Source organism: Zalophus californianus, chromosome 9, assembly GCF_009762305.2.
Source record: "Zalophus californianus isolate mZalCal1 chromosome 9, mZalCal1.pri.v2, whole genome shotgun sequence".
In the NCBI taxonomy this organism is placed as follows: domain Eukaryota; kingdom Metazoa; phylum Chordata; class Mammalia; order Carnivora; family Otariidae; genus Zalophus; species Zalophus californianus.
Window position 1 is genome coordinate 26,316,802 of NC_045603.1, and position 21,931 is coordinate 26,338,732.

General features: G+C 39.7%; 1 protein-coding gene and 1 pseudogene across 3 annotated transcripts in view; one reads left to right on the plus strand and one right to left on the minus strand.

Moving 5' to 3' along the window:
* Positions 1 to 884: 884 nt before the first annotated feature.
* Positions 885 to 6,820, minus strand: LOC113922413 (annotated as a pseudogene).
* CEP83 (centrosomal protein 83) overlaps positions 6,633 to 21,931 on the plus strand; it is a 137,684-nt gene continuing 122,385 nt past the window's right edge. For all 3 annotated transcript variants that reach the window (XM_027594072.2, XM_027594074.2, XM_027594075.2), the window contains exon 1: positions 6,633 to 7,535. The gene's annotated coding sequence lies outside the window, so the exon portion shown is untranslated. The remainder of the gene's footprint in view (positions 7,536 to 21,931) is intronic.

The following is a 21,931-nucleotide window of genomic DNA, read 5'->3' on the forward strand; positions in this document are numbered from 1 at the left end:
TGCTGCTAACCTCACTGGGGAGGGATTAAGGTAGCTGCCTCCTGAACCCACAGCTTGGCCTAAGCAGGGCAGCCCATCTCCATCCTCCATCCTCCAGTTGGTAATACCGGTCACCCTTGTCAGACCTCCCCTGTCTCAAGGTGAGTTCACCTTAGAGGCTGAATATAAAAGTATGAGTCTGGGACCCAAGCCACCAACACCCACAGGGTCCCCAGTTAGAGGTCTGGTCCCAGGAGGAGGCTGCTACTGCACTCTGGCAACCACAGGACTGAGGAACGTGGCCCACTGTTGTCAGAAAAGCTGGAAATCCGGATTTGTATATCAGCCCCTGATTCCGAAAGGTTGCAATTTATTCATGTTCTAGCAAAAACATTTTCAGGAATGATGTAAGTGGGTAAAAATAAAAGCCAAATCAGGCAGAGTGTGGACTGTGGCCTCCCAAACCCTACAGCCTGCTCGTATCCTCTCTTAATTTCCACATCAAATCTCTCTGAAGCACATGAATCTGAACTTCTGGGGTCTTAGCTCTTTACAGGATATTTTTGGGATTTTTTTTTTTAAGTCTAAAAGATGGTAATCTATCTTCATTCTTGTTCTTCAGGATATTTTTCAGTCTTAGGCTAAATGGATACTTAACTTGGGGCAGTCCTTCTCTTCTGTTAAAATATTCCAGTCGCACATTATTACAAAGATAGCACCAAATCAAACTGACTGAGAGAGCCACCAACAAATGGGGGTAGAGAATTCTGAAAAACAAAGGTAATAACTGAGAAGCTGAGCGGTTTTCCTCCAGTGTCTCTGATGCCCACACTCAGCTGCTCCTCCCTCCTTGGGCAGCTGATAGGACCTGCCTCCCAACCTTCTCATCTTTACCACTTGAGGTCTCAGGTGACGGCAGGGGGCCCTGGGCCCTGGCACATTGTGTGCAGGGCTTCCTGGACTCCGTGGGGGGGGGGGGGGTCGGCCCTGTTTAGCCACTCCTGGTATAGCTCCTGCATGTGGGCGCTGGTTTAGGGGGCTGCATGGGGAGGTCAGGGTCGATGCCTTCCATCTGCCGCAGCAGCACCTTGTCTGCATGCCCATCCTCGGTCTGGGCTTGGCCTCTGTCATTTAAACATCCACTGGTCCAGGCGAGCACTTCCACCAAGTGGTATGGTGCCCTTCTCCAGTTTTAGAACCACATCCTGGATGTTTTGAAAGCAGTACACAGCAGCCAAGCATAACAGAACCTCCCCATTCTTTTCAAGGGTAACCTCTTTGTTCTTCAGGGTGTGGCAGGTGACCTCCCTCACATCCTCATTAAATAGCTGCTTGGCCGCATGTCTGAAGATGTGTGCCAGGTACCTGCTGGAGGTGGCTCCGTCATGGTGTCAGTGCCTCACCCTCTCCTTCAGGCCTCCAAACAGTGTGTACATGGCAGCGTCTTTTCACCAAGAGGTCACTTTGCTCCATTATCTGAACAATTTCACCTGAGGTTCATATACAGTCAGTCAGCACCCTGGGAACCATGTGAAGCTGTGAGAAAATCTTCTCGAAAGGCCTTCAGTTTATCATCAGAGCAGGGGCCATAATAATGTGGAAAATCTTGTCTGGGGACACGTTCTGCTGTCTGGCGAAATAATCCTTCACCATAGAGCCCCAGATCTGCTGGGGAGACTTGGTGGTATACAGGTGGGGGGGTGACATGGTGGCCCAGCACATGTTCCAAGTATGGAACCCAGCCTGGACAGGTGGAGGTGAGCTTGGGTAACACTGGCTCTTCCTCACTGTGCTGGAGGCATCGAGACACAGATTCTTTCTGACTCTCCAGGATCCTGAAATCCCCAGCCGCTGTTGTAATAAAGACAGTGCATACCCCAAGACTGTTGAGGAAGCCACAGAGTCTTCAGGATGCATCAATTGCATTGAGGCAGAATTTAGCAGCAAAATAAGGCAGAGACTGTGGACACACTGACACTGCCAGCACCTTTTGCTGTAAGATATCACATTTCTTATTAAGGTTCAGAACTCAAAAGAAGTCCTTGGGGTTCTGCTGGGAAACCTGGATCCCTTCCTCCACTAGTCACATCACTGTCACACCACAATTGCTCAAATATCTTGGCATCAGCCAACTTATGGAATTCTCTTCTTCCACATGTGGTGCTCACACTTCATCTGCAGTGGGGCAGGTGGGGGCGAAGGCTTGGCCTGAGAGGAGCCCCAGGAGATGCAGTCTTTTCACTTTCTTGATAGTGCTCTTGGAAGCCCCCTAATTTTTAATTTTGATAAAGTATTTATTTTTTCCTTTGGTTGTTTGTGCTCTTGGTATCACATCCAAGAAAGCATTGCTATGCCATGAAGATTTATGGCTATGTTTTTTTCTGAGTTTTAGTTCTTAAATTTAGATCTTTGATTTATCTTAATATTTGTATATGTATAGGGGTCCAAGTTCATTGTTTTCCATGTTTTCCCAGCATCATTTTTTTGAAAAGACTATTCTTTCTCCTACTGAATTGTCTTGGCACCTTTGCCAAAAGTCAATTGACCATAAATATAAAGGTTTTATTTATTTATTTATTATTTATTTATTATGTTAATCACCATACATCATTAGTTTTTAATGTAGTGTTCCATGATTCATTGTTTGCATATGACACCCAGTGCTCCATGCAGAACGTGCCCTCTTTAATACCCATCACCATGCTAACCCATCCTCCCACTAGGTTCTCCCTCTAGAACCCTCAGTTTGTTTTTCAGAGTCCATAGTCTCTCATGGTTCATCTCCCCCTCTGATTTCTCCCCCTTCATTCTTCCCCTCCTGCTATCTTCTTCTTTTTTTTAACATATGATGTATTATTTGCTTCAGAGGTACAGAGCTATGATTCAACAGTCTTGCACACTTCACAGCGCTCACCATAGCACATACCCTCCCCAATGTCTATCACCCAGCCACCCCATCCCTCCCACCCCCCACCACTCCAGCAACCCTGTTTGTTCCCTGAGATTAAGAATTCCTCATTATCAGTGAGGTCGTATTATTTATGGACTCTGAATTACATCTCACTTATATATGCTTTTGGCAGTACAGCTGTGTTGATTACTATAGTTTTGAAATCAGGAAGCCCAAGTTTTTCCAATCTTTATGCATATTCTTATTGTTTTATTACATTGATTGGGACCTTCAACATAACCCTGAATAGAAGTGGTGAGAGCAAACATTCTTGTCTTATGTTGTTCCTGACCTTAGGGGGAAAAGATTTAATATTTCACATTACATTTTTTTAAGATGATTGTTGTTATACTGAGGAAGTTCCCTTTTTTTTTTTTAAAGATTTTATTTATTTATTTGACAGAGAGACACAGCAAGAGAGGGAACACAAGCAGGGGTAGTGGGAGAGGGAGAAGCAGGCTTCCTGCCGAGCAGGGAGCCCAATGCAGGGCTCGATCCCAGGACCTCAGATCATGACCTGAGCCAAAGGCAGACACTTAATGACTGAGCCACCTAGGCGCCCCAAGGAAGTTCTCTTCTGTACTTGAAGTTTTTTTTTTTTTTTTAAATGGGTTTGAATTTTGTCAGATGCTTTTTCTGCATCTACTGAGACCATCATTTTTTCTCTTCCATTCTGTTAATGTGGTGAATTACACTGACTTTTCAATGTTAAACCACACCTTTCTTAGCATCTTATCCTTTATATTGCAAGGTTCAATTTGCCAATATTTCATTAAGAATTTTAAAATCTATATTTATGTGGGATACTGGTTTTTAATTCTCTTGTAGAATGTCCTGGTCAAGTTTTGATATCAGGATTATTTGGCCTCATAAAATGAGTTTGGAAGTGTTCATTCCTGCTCTAGTCTCTGAAATAGACAGGATTAGTATTTTATCTTCTTTAAAAGTCTGATAAAATTTACTGGTGAAGCCATCTGGCCCTGGAGTTTTCTTTCTGGGAAAGTTTTTGATTAGAAATTCCATTTCTTTAACAGATATTGGTCCATTTAGCTTTTCTTTTTCTTCTTGTGTCAATTGTATTTTTTCCAGGAATTTGTCCACTTCATGTAAGTTGTCAAATTTATTGGCATAAAGTTGTTGAACTATCCCTTTAATATCTGTATAATTCATTAGCATTAAAAGTAAAATTTCTGCATACAAAAATAAAATAGATGACAAATGATGAATCAGGGGAAAATAAATATATAACATATAGCAGAAAAAGATATATATTGTAGGAGCAAACAGTCTAGTGACAGAAAGAGGGAATCATGATTGAGTGTCACAAATACCAGGAGAGGTACAAAGAAAACAACACATAGGATGGATACACTGGCCAATTTAGGAAGTCAGAATCATGATGTCCAAGTGATGAGTTACATTTGCTAACTTGAGGTAAAATAATATAATCAAATTTATGGATACTTAAAAAGCTGAGAATTTAGCTCTCAGATATAATTATTTCACATTGGTCATCTACCTATGGGTGTCTACAGTCAACTGCTCCCCTTTCACTGGCATATCTTTAATTAAAAATAAAAGTTTTTTTGTAAAAATGATAGACATTATAAAAAAATTCAAATGAGATTAAAAAGTCCAAAAGACAAAATAAAAATCATTTGCATTTTGGCCAACATCCTTCCAGATCTTTTTGCACATTTATATACACAAATATACACATATATATTCATGTCAAGATGATGCTGTTCTTGCTGATTTGTATTCTCCTTTTATGGGGGGACCTATATGCTATGAACATATTTTCATGTAAATAAAGATTTTCATCATTATAAATAGGTTAAAGGTATTCCATTGTGCACATGCACTGTAATTTAACTAGCATCCTAGTGATGGCACTTACATTGTTTCCAAAAACACTTATTACAAAAAAGGGAGTGAGGAACATCCATATGAATGGTTTCTTTTTGTTATTTTCCTTAGAATGAATGGACTAGGAAATGAGATTTTGGGGCAAAGGCTAATGAAATTTTGGTAAATAAGATTGTCCCAATTTCAACCTTAACACCAGTAAGTGCACAATAGTAATTGTAACCCCGTATCACTATGTACCCTGAGGGACAAAAAGGATCTGTTCGGAATGTTGAACATCTTTCATTTAATTAGTTGTTCATTTTTCTTGGCTTAAAAATATCCTATTGATTTCCTTTGCTAATTATATTGAGGTGTTTTTAAAATTGATACTTTTTTTAAAATGAAAGATTGGAGAGAAACGCACACATGCATGTGTAGGGGGGGAAGAGGGAGAGGGAGAGTCTGAAGCCGACTCTACGCTGCGCACAGAGCCCATTGAAGGGCTCAATTTCACAACCCTGAGATCACAACCTGAGCCGAAACCAAGAGTGGGATGCTTAACAGGCACCACCCAGGCGCCCCTTAAAATTGATATTCTATGAGCTCTTTGTATATTAGGAATATTTTTCCTTCTTTTTCCACGTTACAAATGTATTTTTCCACTGGTTCATTATTTGTGTATAGAAGGTTACAACTTGCATATAGAAGATTACAATCTTCATGTGGGTAATTTTTACCATTTTTTTCTGTTATGGTTTCTGGTTCTTGTTTCATACTTAGCAAAGGCCTTTCTCAGCTCAAGATTATAAAGATACTCTCCTTGATTTTCTTGTAGTGTTTTTTTGGCTTCATTCTTTACATTTAAATTTTTGATTCATCTGGTATTTGAGAAAGGAGATAGAAAGTCTGTCTCCATGGGCTTGTTATTTCTCAGATAATCTCTTTCCCACTTAGCAGTGATTTGTAGCATATAGTTTACTGATTACCACCAAGACTTCTGGAGTCCAGGTCTCCTGGCTTCAACACTTACCAGTAATGGCTCTGAGTAATGTTGTAAAGTCAGATAATAATTGCACCCGTCTTAGGGTTAAATAATATAATCTGAAAAAGTGCTCTGGTACTTGATACCTAAATGCTCAGCAAATGTGAGCTACTATTATTAAACACTTGTACATGGCACAGCAGTTTGTTTCTGGATTCTATATTCTGTTCACTATCTTCCACATCTTTGTAATCCATGTGTTGACACTCCATTACCCAACTCATTGTCTCATGGAATGGCTCCTCTTTCCTCATTTCAACAAAAAAAGTTCCTATCTCAGTTGCCTTTCTAATCATAGCTACAGCCTAGGTAAAAATAAGCTGTGCTTCACAATGCAATGAGAACCAAAACCCCGAACCAAGACGCTGAACAAACGTGGTAAAGAAGAGTATCTATTTCTTCTACCACGTATTCTTAAGAGACTGAAACTCTACCTCATTTCAGCCCTTGGTATATAACTGATGCTCTCAAAAACTAGTACCTTCTCTCCCCATTCTAGTTTACAACCTTAAATAAAGAGTTGACAAAGGGCGCCTGGGTGGCTCAGTTGGTTAAGCAACTGCCTTCGGCTCAGGTCATGATCCTGGAGTCTCCGGATCGAGTCCCACATCGGGCTTCCTGCTCAGCAGGGAGTCTGCTTCTCCCTCTGACCCTCTTCCCTCTCGTGCTTTCTAGCTCTCATTCTCTCTCTCTCTCAAATAAATAAATAAAATCTTAAAAAAAAAAAAAGAGTTGACAAATGTTATGACTCTGGAGCAGGACGCGAGGGGCGGGGAAGGATTCACCCAGGGCCCCGGTCCTAACCTGGCCAGTTCCTCCTGGCTAGCTGAGCTGACGCCCCCAGGCTGCGTGGCAGGCAGGCGACTCCAGGACCCATTATATGTGCACAATCGGGGTCGAAGGCAGCGGCAGGACCTCCTCGGAGCCCTCAAAGAGTTAAGAGTGTGCGAAGAGCCGGCAGAGGGAAGCGCGAAAAGGGGAAAATCCCCTAGAAACATAGCGTGGCGAGGAGGCGAGGGAGACCGGCTTCTCGCTCAACCACGCACTTCAGTCTGGCTGGTTGAAGCAAGTCTCTGCGTCCCCCCCAAGGCTCTGTCGTAGCGCCGCCTCGACCCGGCGTTCCCGCCGTTGTCGGCCGCCGCTCCCTCCTCCGCTCGGCTCGCCTCCTCCCTCTAACGGCTGCTGACCGCAGCCGGCGTCCGCGGCGTCGGTGACGTCGGCGTAGGGGCGGGACTTCCTGCCTTGCGCTCTCTCAGGATTCCCCACCGAGGCGCTCCTCTGGGCTTGAAAGGCGGGGGGCGGCGGGCGGCGGGCTGAGGTTGGCGTGTCCGCGGGCGGCAGCTACTGGGCTCCCTCGCTACCCTGAGAAAGCCCGTCCGCCGAGGTGGAGCGAAGCTGCCTCTCCACCGCCGCCCTTTCTGCCCTCGGAGCTCTCTCGGGAAACCTCACGTTTCTGTTGGAGTCGGGAGCCCGCGGGGCGCGCTCGGCCCTCCTTTTCCTGCTCCTCTTCAGTCCGCGTCGCGAGCGGCTGCAGGCCGGGCCAGCACCCCGCGTGTGGGACTGCATCCCTTAGCCCCAATGCCGGTGCGAGAAGAGCTGAGTGGGTGCCCGTGGTTGGAGCTGTGCGGGTGTTCCCCGGTGGCGGGTGCGGCCACAGCACCGGGCGCTTTTAAGTTCTTTGCGCGCAAGTTGCAAGGACTGAGTGCGAGTCTGGTACGTAACGTTTTTCTATGGGGACGCTGTTTTGTCCGTGGTTTGGAATGTTCCTCTTTTCTTCACAGTTTGCCCTTGAATTTTTTGTACTTTTCCTGTAAAGTAATTGGAGCGGGTGTGAGAAACGTAGGCTGTGAGACATGTTCTGTAGCTAGTTAAATGCACGTGAAACTTTTTATGCAGTTTTTTTTTTAATTTATGTATGTATGTAAGTAATCTCTACACCCGGGGCTCGAACTCACCACCCCGAGATTAAAAGAGTCGCATGCTCCTCGGACTGAGCCAGCCAGGCGCCCCTTTTTGGAGTTTTTTGATGCACTCCAGCGCGGTGCTTGTGTAGCTAGTTCACTAACTGGCTGAACGTGTGGTACCACCAGTTTAATTTGTGATGAAAAAACTATGCTAACCACTTTCTGTGGCCCCGCAGACAATTTTAATAGTGATATTGGCAGTCCTTTCAGAGATAACGTCTAGACTATGTAAATGAATGCCTGGATTAAATGGACATTTTGATAAATCCTTACCAGCTTTTGACCATAATAAATGGGCACTTAGCTCTTCAAAATGCCCACTGCCAAGTATTTTTAAATCCTTAAGTTACATGAGTTGTAATTATGAAGCTGTTTCAGTAAAATCTGAGATGTCTAGTATGCAAGAAACTTGTTCTTAATTTCTTATATGTGTTATAGTTGATAGTGTTTAGACTATGAACACAAAGTACTTGAGATCTAAAACTGAGTAGGTTGTTAAAGCAGTGCTTCTGTTACCAAGCAACATCTCCGTAAACAAGTCTAATATTCAACTAGAATATAATTAAATGTAACTATCCTACAATTATCTGGATTCAGAATTCTGTAAATTCATGGGTTTAGCCTGTAGGTGGTTACAGTTAATACGCACCTTCTGTACTGAAGTTTGATTTCAAACTCATTTTGTGTGGAATTACTAGAATGTTTTGAATTTCAGTGTCATACAGGACTCTCCAGAGAGTTGCAAATGGATTTGAGTTACCCTTTGGTTATATAGGACAGTGTATGTCCGGTATTCTTTCTTTCGAATATTTTCTAATCAGATGAAGTGTGCAGGCTATATTCAGTATAATATTCCATTCTACTCAAATAATAGAATAATACCAATTTAGGGTTACACATAGCGCATTGGTAGATTAAAACAGTATCCACAAGTGTTTTTAAGCCTTGGTTGAGCCAGTAACCTCACTCCTTCTCCACCCATTAAACCTTTATTGATATAATTTGTATGACTGTATGGCAAGGAGTTTTCAGAGCACTTTTTATGATTTTTTTGAGTGCTATAACCTTTCAAGTATGTCAGAAAGGAAGTGAGAACATTTGAGACACTGAGACTGAATGACTTCTTTGAAATCAAACTATTGGTAATGGGAATTGCAACTTGAAGTTGCATGTCTTACTACATTGCAAAAATCCGTTGACTTCATCTTAGTTCCCTCCCCCTTTCTCTTTTCCATATGCTGATGTTGAAGTAATGAAATATTCAAGAGTTGGGCAAGACAAGCAGAGAAGAAAAATCAAGAATGACTCGTATAAAATTCTTAGTAATCAGAAGTCAGCATTTTGTCATGGGAAGTTCTAATTCAAGAAGTTTAGAAGAATGAAATCTTAACAGAAAGATTAATTGTCAGAATTCTCTGTGTGTTTTCTAGGTACTGTCTCTGCCTAAAGTAATTGAGTTTTATTTTAATTTTGTCATACATAATGTATTAAGTTCAGTAATTCTGTCAAATTGTCTAATCTGTGTGTACTTTAGGGCATGTGTGTGTGTATCTGTAAAAAATTTCCTGAAGTACTCTTTCCTACCAACTAAAGTTCACATTTCTTAACCTGAACTCTTCAAAATCTCCTCTCACTCTGCCATTTCATGTTCATGTTCTTTATAGAAAAACTGTTCTGTGTCCAGACTGATTTCCTCACTATCCTCTAAACCTACCATGTGTTTTCTCCCTTTCTTCCAAGTCTTTGAGTCTTTCCGCCTTCCTGACCTGATTTCTTCCCTTCTTTCCTAAAATCTGAATTGTACCTTTTCTATAAAGTTCAACTCCACCATAATCTCCGCAGGTGAGGAAAAGTTCTCTACTCTCTTAGAGTCTCTAGCTGGCCTGAGAGTTAAATTGACATAAAACTGATTAACAGAGAAAAGCGTACAAGTTTAAAAAAAATTTTACATGTACTTGGGGGCCTTCACAGGAGAATGAAGACTTGAAGTAACCAGAGCGGAAACCTTTTATACCTTTTAGATAAAGAAACAATAAATTTGTGTAAAAAAGACAAGGGGTTTTGTGTTGAGTAGTAAATTGTGGAGAAGTGACTAGGAAGATAAAGATTAGTTTAATAAGGCTTGTTTGTACAGATTTCTCAGCTTTGATCCCCCATCTCTGGTGATAAGAATGTCTTCTGTACTCCTGGTACAGGTTTTGTTCTTTTTTTTCTTCTGGGATGTTTATCTTCTGTTTTCAAGAAGAAAAAGGAGGGTCAGAGTGCCCCTTTTTGCACCTGCTATTTGCTTAAATGCTTTTAACTCAATCAGTACACCAAAGTGGCATATTTTAGGGTAACATGTTCTGAACTCTTTCTTCTCTGAAATCCTGTAGGATGTTTTCATTAGCCATTCTCATCTGATACTTACACTTTATATTGCGATTTATCATTTCTGTATATGCCTCACCTTCCTAACTAGATTGTAAGCTCCTTAAGGGCAGGACACCAGATCTCAATGAGCTGTATCCTTAGTATCTTCCAAATATAAGTTGCTGAATAAATGATTCTTAGAGATGAGAAATGTGCATTTGTACTTTTCCCCCTCTTCCATAGTGTAATAGAAGTAAAAGAAAATCTTTGAGAGAGTGAGAGAGAAAGGGCAACTGTAAACCATAAGAAAGGGAATTAAAAGAGAGGGAATTCATTGGGATTGGAAGGGAAGATTCTATTCCTAGAAAGTGTGATATTTAAGAATTTCCCAAGACAATATCAGCAGTGAGGACTCCTCAGGAATGCTGGCACTACTCTCAAGTGGGCTTGGGGAGTTTGGTCAATTTCCTGGTTCTTCCTTAGTAGAATCTTAATTTTAAAAACACTTCCCCCAACTCTCTCCTCCCTCTACCTCCCTTGTAAAATCCCTCTCTCCCTATCTCTCCATTTTACCCTGTTCCATTTTACTTTTTTCCTGGTCAAGACTTATTTATGAATTATGTCAGTACTTTTATTTGGCCCTCATAAAGTAGCCATCATCTTAAGTTTTATAATTTTCCAGTGGGGCTGCCTCTATGGGTCATGGAGAGATCACAAGCTGTATAGTCTAGCTAGTCTAGCTTTTTTTTTTTTTTAAGTTTAACTGAGATATAATCCAGTAGTAAAGAAATTAAGAAAGCAGGAAGTGCCCAGTTTCTGCATATTATAACTTTAAATTTCTTTTGCACTAAAATTCATAGAGTTGGGAGGAACCTAAACCTATCCATTTCCTTTTGGAAAGTGCCTATCACTCTCAAAATATGTCTCTAAATAAATTCTGGGTAATTTTTGTAGTCTTACTGTAAATCCTGTATCTGATGCTTATGACAAGGAATTGTTTCATTTAAAGGTATAAGAAAGTAGAGTCTCAGTATTTTTATAAATCTTGGTTTGAGTCATTTGTTTTTTATATAAGTTACTAGCCTAGCTTCTGAGTTGTTGCCCAGTAACACAATTGCAGGATAATGTAGCAACCACTGAAAACGTTAGCAGTGGACTATAGGGATTTTCCTGCTAAGTTGAAGTGCTTATCTTTAGCATTCAGTATGTTTTTCTCATCTGAATCACATTTTGGTTTAAGGCAGACGCTTGAGATATTGTTAAAGAGCATACAATACAATTATATATTTTTGGAGTGCTGACAAATTACAATTTGCACATTATTTTTCACATACTGTTGTGTGATATATATTAAATTATATATGAAGGATATGTGAAAAGACTGGTTCAATTAAAGATTAGTCTATATTGGGCAGAAAAACTATTAAGTAATAATTAACATCTAAGTTCTCTACAACTGATAAAGCCAGCAAGAGCTGGGGTGGATGCATTTGAAATGGTTCTTCTCCAATTAATATTCTTATGTTACTTCTAGAGGATCCTGGGAAGCTTAGATCAGTAAGCATGAACTAATAGGCATATGATTTTGTGGGAAGAGAACTGTGATTCAGGAGACGAAGACTTGACTGAGTTAGTCACTTAACCTTTCTTGGCCTGTTTTTTGAAAAAATAAATCGTTGAAGGTTTTTTTCAGAGGTATATTTACAATTTATTTTTCATTTATTTTTTAAAGGTTTATTTTAGAGAGCACAAGTGCATGTGCATCTGGGGGAGGGGTGGCAGAGGGAGAGGGAGTCTTAAGTAGACTCCATGCTGAGTGCAGAGCCCAACCTGGGGCTCAATCTCATGATCCTGAGATCACAACCTGAGCCAAAACTGAGAGTCGGATGCTTAACTGACTGCACCACCAAGGCGCCTTGTATGTTTACAATTTAAAGCACATTTTTATTTCTCCTGTTCATTGGTTTAGCCGATTTTTGAGTGCCTGTCATGGGTCTTGCACTATACTAGATATTGGGAAAATTGTGAATAAGACATCGTGCCACATCTCAAGCAGTGCCTGGTGGGAGAAAATGAATGGTTATATATAATTTATATATAGTTACTTGTAATATAAATTGAAAGTGCTATAGAGGTAAATGAAGGTGTGTTTTGGTGGCATGTCAGAAGGACACCTGACCTAGAACTGCTGAGAGAATACATTATAATTAAGGAAATGCCAGATTAGAATTACGTAAGTGTTAGCTGAGAGTATACAGAGAAGTATTAAACCTGGCCTGGAGGGAGTTAATGAATCAAGTAAAAATGGGGAGAAGTTTCTCTGAATTGGAAAGAGAGTCAGAAATAGTGGTAGTTCAGATCCTGGATGTAGATGGGATTCCTAGTGAGAGTGTATGGAATCAGAAGAGGGCTTGTGAACATCAGCATGTAATGGGTAGGTGGAGAAAGAGAGTACCGAGGAAAACCAGAGAAGGGTAGAATCTTGGAAGCCAAGGGAGGAATGCTTACCACATTTAGTTTTTGATTAAATGGAAATTGTTTGTCAAGAAACATTGTGTAGCACTATAAATGTAAACCCATCTATACAAAGATACTCTACAAAGATCTGAACTTGCAAACGGAGATAGGTCAAGTCTCGTAACAGAGAAAGAGTCTATGGTTGACCTTTGAACAACATGGGGAATGGGGGTTCCCAAAACTCTACTTGTGATTTTAATTTGCATTTCCCTAAATATAAATGATGTTGCATTTTCCCTGTATAGTCATCTTTGGTGGAATTCTATTCAAATCTTTTGCCCATTTTTTTTTTTTAGCTGGGTATTTTTGTCTTATTATTGAGTTGTAAAAGTTCTTTATATATTCTGGGTTAAAGTTTTTTATTAGAGACATACTTACGAAGATTTTTTTTCCCCGTCTTTGGCTTACTTTTTCTTATACTTGTGTCTTTGAAGTACAAAGGTTTTTGATGAAGTCTAGTTTATAATTTTTTCCTTTTATGGTTTATGATTTTGATGATGTGTTTAAGAACTTTTGGCCTGATCCAAGATCACAAAGATTTTCTCCTCTGTTTACCTTTAGTTCCTTCATTTAGATCTAGGATCCATATCAAATTAACTTTTGTGTATGGTCTAAGTTTTTAAATTTTTTTTAAAGATTTTATTTATTTAAAAGGGAGAGCAAGTGTGCGTGCATGCGCATGAGAGGGGGAAGGGGCAGAGGGAGAGGGAGAGGAAGAAGCAGATTACTCGCTGAGCAGGGGGCCCTACCTGGGGCTGGATCCCAGGACCCCAGGATCTTGACCTGAGCTGAAGGCAGACACTTAACCCACTGAGCCACCCAGGCCCCCCAAAGTTTAAAAAATTTTTTTGATGCCAAGTGGACGCCAAGTTGCCCTAGCACTATTTGCTAAAAAGGCTGTTCTTTTTCCCTTGAATTATATTGGCACCTTTGTAAAAAATCAGTTGCTTTTATAACATAAGGGTTTGTTTCTAGAGTCTCAATTCTGTTCTATTCATCTATATTCCTATCTTTACTCCAGTACCACACTGCCTTGATAACTGTAGTGTTATAGTAAGTTTCAAAATGGGTAGTATAGGGGTGCCTGGCTGGCTCAGTGGAGCCATGTGACTCTTGATCTTGGGGTTGTGAGTTCGAGCCCCACATTTACTCAAGAAAAATAAATACAAATAAAAATTCAAAGAAAAAAATAAAATGGGTAGTGTAAATCTTTCCAACTTTTTCAAAAGTGATCCTAGATTCTTTCCATTTACATGTAAAATTTAGGACCCACTTGTCAATTTCTACAAAAAACATTTGTTGTGATTTGATAAGATTTGCATTGAATCCAAGATCAGTGTGGGAAAAATTGCTAACTTAAGAGTCTTCTAATCCATGAATATGTGATGTCTCTATTTAGATTTTTAATTTCTCTCAACAGTGTTTTTTAGTTTTCGATATATAATTCTTGCACTTTCATTAAATTTATTCTGAAGAATTTGGAATTTTTGATATTGGGAGTAGAATTTTCATAATTTTTTAGATTGTATAGAAATGCAATTTTTTAACAGAGTGTGTGGTGGGGTGGGGAGGGGGAGAGGGAAAGGATGGGGAGGGGGAGGGGGAGAGAGAGAGAGACTCTCAAGCAGCCTCCACACCCAGTGCAAAGCCCAAGGCAAGGCTCAATTTCAGGACCCCGAGATCATGACCTGAACCAAAATCAAGAGTTGATCACTAAACCGACCAAGCCCCCTAGGTGCCCCACAGTTGATTTTTTAGTATTGTTTCTACATATATGATTGTGTCTGATAAGATCAGATCGTTCCAATCTGAATGTTAATATATTCTGTTACTCATTTTTGCTTTGTTATATGGGCTAGATCCTTCAGTAAGATGTTGAATAAGCATTGAGAGTGTATTGCATTGCTCCTGGTCTTCAGGGGAAAGTATGTAGATTTTCACTATTAAGTGTAACGTTAGCTGTAGGTTTTCTGTAGATGCCCTTTATTAGATTGAGGAAATTCCATTTTGTCCTGGTTTGTTGAGTTTTTAATCATGAATGGGTGTTGGATTTTGTCAGATCCCCCCCCCCCCCCGCATCCAATGGATTTTGTCCTTTATTAATATGGAATATGACATTAATTGATTTTCAGAGGTTAACCCTGTATTCATTCCTGGGATAAGTTTCACTTAGTCATGCTGTATAATCTTACATATGTTGCTAAATTTGGTTTTCCTAGATTCTGTTAAGGAATTTCATGTTTATGTTCATGAGGAATATTAGTCTGTTGGTTTCTTGTGGTGCCTTTGTCCAACTTTGGTATCAGAGCAACATTGGCCTCATTGAAGGAGTTGCATGGTGTTTCCCCCTCTCTTTTTTCTGAAATAGTTTCCTAAGAATTGCTATTACTTCTTTAACTATTTGATAGCATTCATTAATGGAGCAGTGTGGGCCTGGGCTTTTCTTTGTGGGAAGATTTTTAATTACTAATTCAGTTTCCTCATTTGTTACAGTTCTATTTGGATTTTCTATTTCTTTTTGAGTTTTGATAACTTGTATGCTTTTAGAATTAGTTCATTTCATGTTAACTGTCTGATTTGTTGATAAAAAATTCATATTTTAAAAATTCTCTTAAATTACTGTAAGTTTGGTAATGATCTCTTTCATTATTTTAGTAATTTGTATCTTTTCTGTTTTCTGGTAAATCTAGCCTAAGTGTGTCAATTTTGTTGATCTTTTTAAAGAACCAAATTTTGGGCACCTGAGAGGTACAGTTGGTTGAGCATCCAACTCTTGGTTTTGGTTTAGGTCGTGATCTCAGGATTGTGAAATTGAGTCCCGTGTCAGGCTCCGTGCTCAGCACGGAGTCTGCTTAAGATTCTCTCCCTCTGCCCCCCACCCCTTTATAAAAAAAATAAATGAAAAAGGGACCAACTTTGTATTTAATTGATTATTTTTCTATTTTTTTATTCTCTGTTTCATTGATTTCTACTCAAACATTTTTTTGGTCTCTTTCTTTTGCTTGCTTAGGCTTAATGTGCTATCCCCACCCCCTTGTTTCCTAAAGTGGAAGCTTAGATTATTGATTTGTGACCTCTCTTCTTTTCTCATAGTTGTTTAAAGCTGTAATTTTCTCTGAGCACTGTTTAAATTACATTCCATACATTTTGATACACTGTTTTTGTTTTCATTCAATTCAAATGTATTTAAATTTTCCTTGTGATTTATTTGACCCATGGGTTATTTTGAAGTTTGTTGTTGAATTTACCAGTATTTGGGAGTATTCCCAGATTTCTCTCCATTTTGGCTCTCTGGTTCTATTGTGATCACATAAGGTACTTTTCATGATTTCAGTATTTTCAAATTTATGGTGACTTGTTTTGTGGCCCAGCGTATGGTATATTGGAATGTTTTATGTGTGTTTGAAGAGAATATGTATTCTGCAGTTTAGGGGTGGAGTGTTCTTGTCAGTTATTTCAAGTTCATTGATAGTGTTTTTCAAGTACTCTATATCCTTGCAGATTTTCTGCCTTTTTCTATCAATCATTATACTCCACAACTAATTTTGTTGTATCATCTATTTCTCTCTCTCTTTTTTAAAAGATTTTATTTATTTGAGAGAGAGCACGAGCAGGGGGAGGAGGGAGAGGGAGAAGCAATTGCCCCGCTGAGCAGGGAGGCCTAGGTGGGACTCAATCCCAGGACTCTGGGGTCATGACCTGAGCTAAAGGCAGACACTTAACTGACTGAGCCACCCAGGTGCCCCTACATTATGTTGTTCTTGATGTCTGCTGGTTTTATTTATTTTTTTAAACCTGGCTTCCTGGGTCTGCATACCTTAGTGTTCAACCAAGGATTGGTCAGAAGTTGTGTTCAGACAGTTTGAACTAATACAGTTAATGCTTAGTACTAATATGGCTAGTACTGTTGAAGGATCTATATGAGGGTAAGGGAGTGCATTCAGACACAGATCATTTTCAGGTTTGCCCTGGCTTTTACTTTGCACCAGCCTCTTTTGCCATATGCATAGCTTTGTTGGCCAAGGATGTGTGAGGGGCATGGACCTGCTTCAGTCTCCAGTGACAGTCTTAGTTTAACCTGAACTAGTAAATAGTTTATCAAGCCCCCTCCCCCCCACACCAGGTTGTCTCAACTTCCAGAACTATAAAATCCCCAGCTAGTCTGCCAGTTTGTTGCTTGCCACAGAGAGTCCTGCAGCCTTAGGCTAAAGGTGCCACTGGCTCTCACTGTTAGGTTATCACAGAAATCTCCACTTTAACTGATGGTGCGTCAAATCAATATATTACCCTCAAGTAGTGGTGGTGAACCTGCTCTTCACAGTTTGCCTTATGCTTGTTTAACTCCTACACTGACAGAGGTGGGGGGAGATGGGAGCCAGAGGTAGACTCGTGTTCTTCCTACCCAGTTGTTTTCATGAATAAACACTTTTCTGTTTGCTGAATGCCTTTGACTGAATTCCAGATCACTGAAATGGTGTTGTTTGGCTCTTTTGTGAAGAGGATTTATCAATCTCATTCTCTCATGCTGGAAGTAAGGTCTGTTTTTTTTTTTTAAGATTGATTTATTTATTCTAGAGAAAGAAGTGAGAGAGAGTGAGCAAACGTGAGTGGGGGAGGGGCAGAGGGAGAGAGGGGGAGAGAGAGAATCTCAAGCAGACTCCCTGCTGAGCACAGAGCCCGACTCAGGTTTTGAGACCGTGGCCTGAGCCAAAATCACAAGTGGGACACGTAACTGACTGAACTACCCAGGTGCCCCAGGAGATCAGTTTTCATGATTCTGTGTGGAACTCTTCTCTCAGGAGGATGAAACTTGACCTATAGTACTTTTTTTTTTAAGATTTTTATTTGAGAGACAGAAAGAGCATGAATGGGGGGAGGGGCAAAGGGAGAGGAAGAAACAGACTCCCTGCTGAGCAGGAAGCCTGCCATGGGGCTTGATCCCAGGACCTGGAGATCCTGACCTGAGCCAAAGGTAGACATTCAACTAACTGAGCCACCCGGGCACCACAACCCATACTACTTTTATATCACTCATAATCCTTTGCGCAATATTAGGCATTTATTAGTGCCTAGTAGCACACTCCAAATGTGCTTGTTGACTTAAATTCCATGATTTTCCTCAGGCATCAAATTATAAAGCATTTGGGGTTGTGGAATCCCAAGACCTATGCAATTTCTTGGTTTTCCTGTCCTTTTGGTAAGTGGAAGAAACTGCTTAATATTCATTCAGCAAGTGTTTATTGACTACCTGCCATGTTCCAGCTATTATGTAAGGTTTTGGGGGTATTAAGACGACTAAGACATAATCTTTGCTCTCAAGGAGGGTTTAGCCTAGTGCAGGAGATTGGAATACAAATAGCTGATTAGAATATGGTGAAGTAAATAAATTGATATGGATAAATACATGGCATTACGGAAGAGCTCACAATGACTGTTAAGTCAAAATGCATTAGAGGAAAAGAAAAGGAAGCATCTAGAAAGACTTTGAGAAGGAAGTAGTGACTGATTTGAATATAAAAATGAGTGAAAGTTGAGATTAGGAGATTGCATTCTATGCAGAGGGGTCAACATGAGGTGAGCAAATGTGTTGTGAGTTCAATGACCTATAAGCAGTTTAGTTCGGTTAGCATATAAGTACATATTATAGAGTTGTGAGAGATGAGAATGGAAGGGTAAAGAGGGCCTAGATTGTGAAAGGTTTTGTATACTATGTTAATAAACTTGAATTAACCTTTATTGACCAATTTTGCAAAACTGTTGAGTGGGATATACTTCAGGATTCTGTCAAAGTTTGATTTGAATGTTGCTTACCTATATCTTCAACTACTTTAAAAGTCACAATAAAAGATAAATATATTGGAATGTGCTGTAAACTGTTTAAAAACATCAGAGACCTCCAGCATAGTAACTGAAATGGAAATAAAGATCTGATACGTCTTTAATATAAAATATTCTGAATTAAAATTTTTATTTTTAATATACATGAATGAAATGACACAGTCTGTTCTAAATATTGGAGTTCTATAAGATTTAATTTGAAAAAGATAATTTGCTAAAATTGTTTGAATACTGCTGTTTTATTTTTTCAAGATTTTTATTTATTTGTCAGAGAGAGAGAGAGAGAGAGAGAGGCAGGCAGAGGGAGAAGCAGGCTCCCCGCTGAGCAAGGAGCCCAATGCTGGACTCTCCCAGGAGCCTGGGATTATGACCTAAATCGAAGGCAGATGCTTAAACAACTGAGCCACCTAGGCACATTCCTGAATACTGCTGTTTTAGATAAAAGAAAGTTACATTGATAAGAGGCTTTTTTAAGTGATGTCATAGATGGTAATTCTGTAGAGTATGGTTGGACAACAACCAGTTTTTGTTGAATATATTTTTGAGTATTGTGTAAACTTGCATGGAAAGGAATGGAATTTGAGGACTCCTGGGTTATTTCTTGAAGTGGAGGCTTTAACTTCAAGTCTCATTTTCTTTTATATTTGGTCACTGTTTTCTGATGTGCAAAGGACAGAAGGAAGCCTTTTTACCTCCTCCTTTGGTCTTCAAGTGGATTTGACATTTTCCCTCTGGTTATAAATATAGTGTATGTTTGTTGTAAAATAAGAAATGTGCAGGAAACATGCAAACAAATAATAAAATCACACCTGTTGTCCGTCCACACGTAAAATCTTAATATTTTAGTGTTTATCTTTTTTGTGTTTTTTTTTCCTATACATATATAGGCATGTAAATAGGCTTTTTACAAAATAAGGATTATATAACAGTATTCTGTAGTCTGTGTTTTCTACTTCTGATGATTTGTTTGTTTTAGTAGGCTTCATGCCCAGCATAGAGCCCAGCATGGGGCTTGAACTCATGACCCTGGGATCAAGATCTGAGCTGAAGTCAAGAGTCGGACACTTAACTGACTGAGCCACTTAGGCACCCCTGCATTTTCTACTTCTGTAACAAACATTTCCTCATGTTATTAAATACTCTTCCATAACCTTTTTTTTTTTTTTAAAGAAAAACTAAACTGTGACATTTGGACCTAGAATTTACTTTTAGGAAAGTTTTTTTCCTATAGTTTACAATGTTTATTTTTGAAAACAGCTTTATTGAATGTAATTGATAATAAATTGTACATTTTTAAAATTAAGTTTTGTTATATGTATACACTATGAAACTATCACCACAGTCAAGATATGAAATATATCCATCACCCCAAAAAGGTTTTTTTTGTTTTTTGTAATTTTATTTATTTATTTGACAGACACAGCGAGAGAGGGAACACAAGCCGGGGGAGTGGGAGAGGGAGAAGCAGGCTTCCCCCTGAGCAGGGAGCCCGATGCGGGGCTCAATCCCAGAACCCTGGGATCTACACCCGAGCTGAAGGCAGACACAATGACTGAGCCACCCAGGCGCCCCACCCCCAGAAGTTTTCTTATGCCCCTTTGTGATCCTTCGCTTTTGCTCCTGCCCTTTCCAACTGCTCACTCTTTTCCATTTTCAGGCAACCATTCATCTGCTTTCTGGCATTTTGATTGGTTTGCATTTTATATAAATAAAATCATATAACATGTATTCTTTTTTTGTTTAGATTTTTTTCACTAAGCATAATTATCTTGAGATTCATTCATGGTGAGGATTCATGTTTATTGAATAGTTTTCCATTTTATGGCTATATCTCAATTTGTTTATCCACTCACTTTTCAACTTTTAAATTTTTTTTACTTCAATTAATTAACAAATAATATATTATTGGTTTCAGAGGTACAGGTCTGTGATTCATCAGTTTTGTATAATACACAGTGCTCATTACATCACATACCCTCCTAATGTCCATCACTCAATTCCGCCATCCTTCCAACTCACCCTCCCTTCCAGCAACCTTCAGTTTGTTTCCTATGATTAAGAGTCTCTTATGGTTTGTCTCCCTCTCTGGTTTTGTCTTGATTTATTTTTTCCTCCCTTACCCTATGATCCTCTGTTTTGTTTCTTAAATTGCACATATGAGTGAGATCATATGATAATTGTCTTTCTCTGATTGATTTATTTCACTTAGCATAATACCCTGTAGTTCCATCCCTGTCATTGCAAATGGCAAGATTTCATTTTTTGATGGCTGAGTAATATTCCGTTTATCCATTCTTTATCCATTCATCTGTTGGTGGACATCTAGGCTCTTTCCATAGTTTGGCTATTGTGGACATTGCTGCTATAAACATTGGGGTGCGGGTGCCCCTTTGGATCACTACATTTGTATCTTTGGAGTAAATACCCAGTAGTGCAATTGCTGGGTCGTAGGGTAGCTCTATTTTCAACTTTTTGAGGAAACTCCATACTGCTTTCCAGAGTGGCTATATCAGCCTGCATTCCTCCCAGCAGTGTAGGAGGGTCCCCCTTTCTCCACATCTTCGCCAGCATCTGTCGTTTCCTGACTTGTTAATTTTAGGCATTCTGACTGGTGTGAGGTGGTATCTCATTGTGGTTTTGATTTGTATTTCCCTGATGCCAAGTGATGTGGAGCATTTTTTCATGTGTCTGTTGGCCATTTGTATGTCTTTGAAGAAATGTCTGCTCATGTCTTCTGCCCATTTCTTGATTGGATTATTTGTTATTTGGGTGTTAAGTTTGTTAAGTTCTTTATAGATTTTGGATACTAGCCCTTTATCTGAGATGTCATTTGCAGATATCTTCTCCCATTCTGTCATTTGCCTTTTGGTTTTTGTTGACTGTTTCCTTTGCTGTGCAAAGCTTTTTATCTTGATGAAGTCCCTCCCAATAGATCATTTTTGCCCTTGCTTCCCTTGCCTCTGGAGACGTGTCTAACAAGAAGTTGCTGCAGCCAAGGTCAAGGAGCTTGCTGCCTGTGTTCTCCTCTAGGATTTTGATGGATTCTTGTCTCACATTTAGGTCTTTCATCCATTTTGAGTTTATTTTTATGTATGGTGTAAGAAAATGGTCCAGTTTCATTCTTCTGCATGTGGCTATCCAATTTCCCCAACACCATTTGTTGAAGAGACTGTTTTTTTTTTTTTCCCCATTGGGTGTTCTTTCCTGCTTTGTTGAAGATTAGTTGACCATAGAGTGGAGGGTCCATTTCTGGATTCTCTGTTCTGTTCCATTGATCTATGTGTCTGTTTTTGTGCCAGTACCATACTGTCTTGCTGATGACAGCTTTGTAATATAGCTTGAAGTCTGGCATTGTGATACCACCAGCTTTGGTTTTCTTTTTCAACATTCCTCTGGCTATTCAGGGTCTTTTCTGGTTCCGTACAAATTTTAGGATTA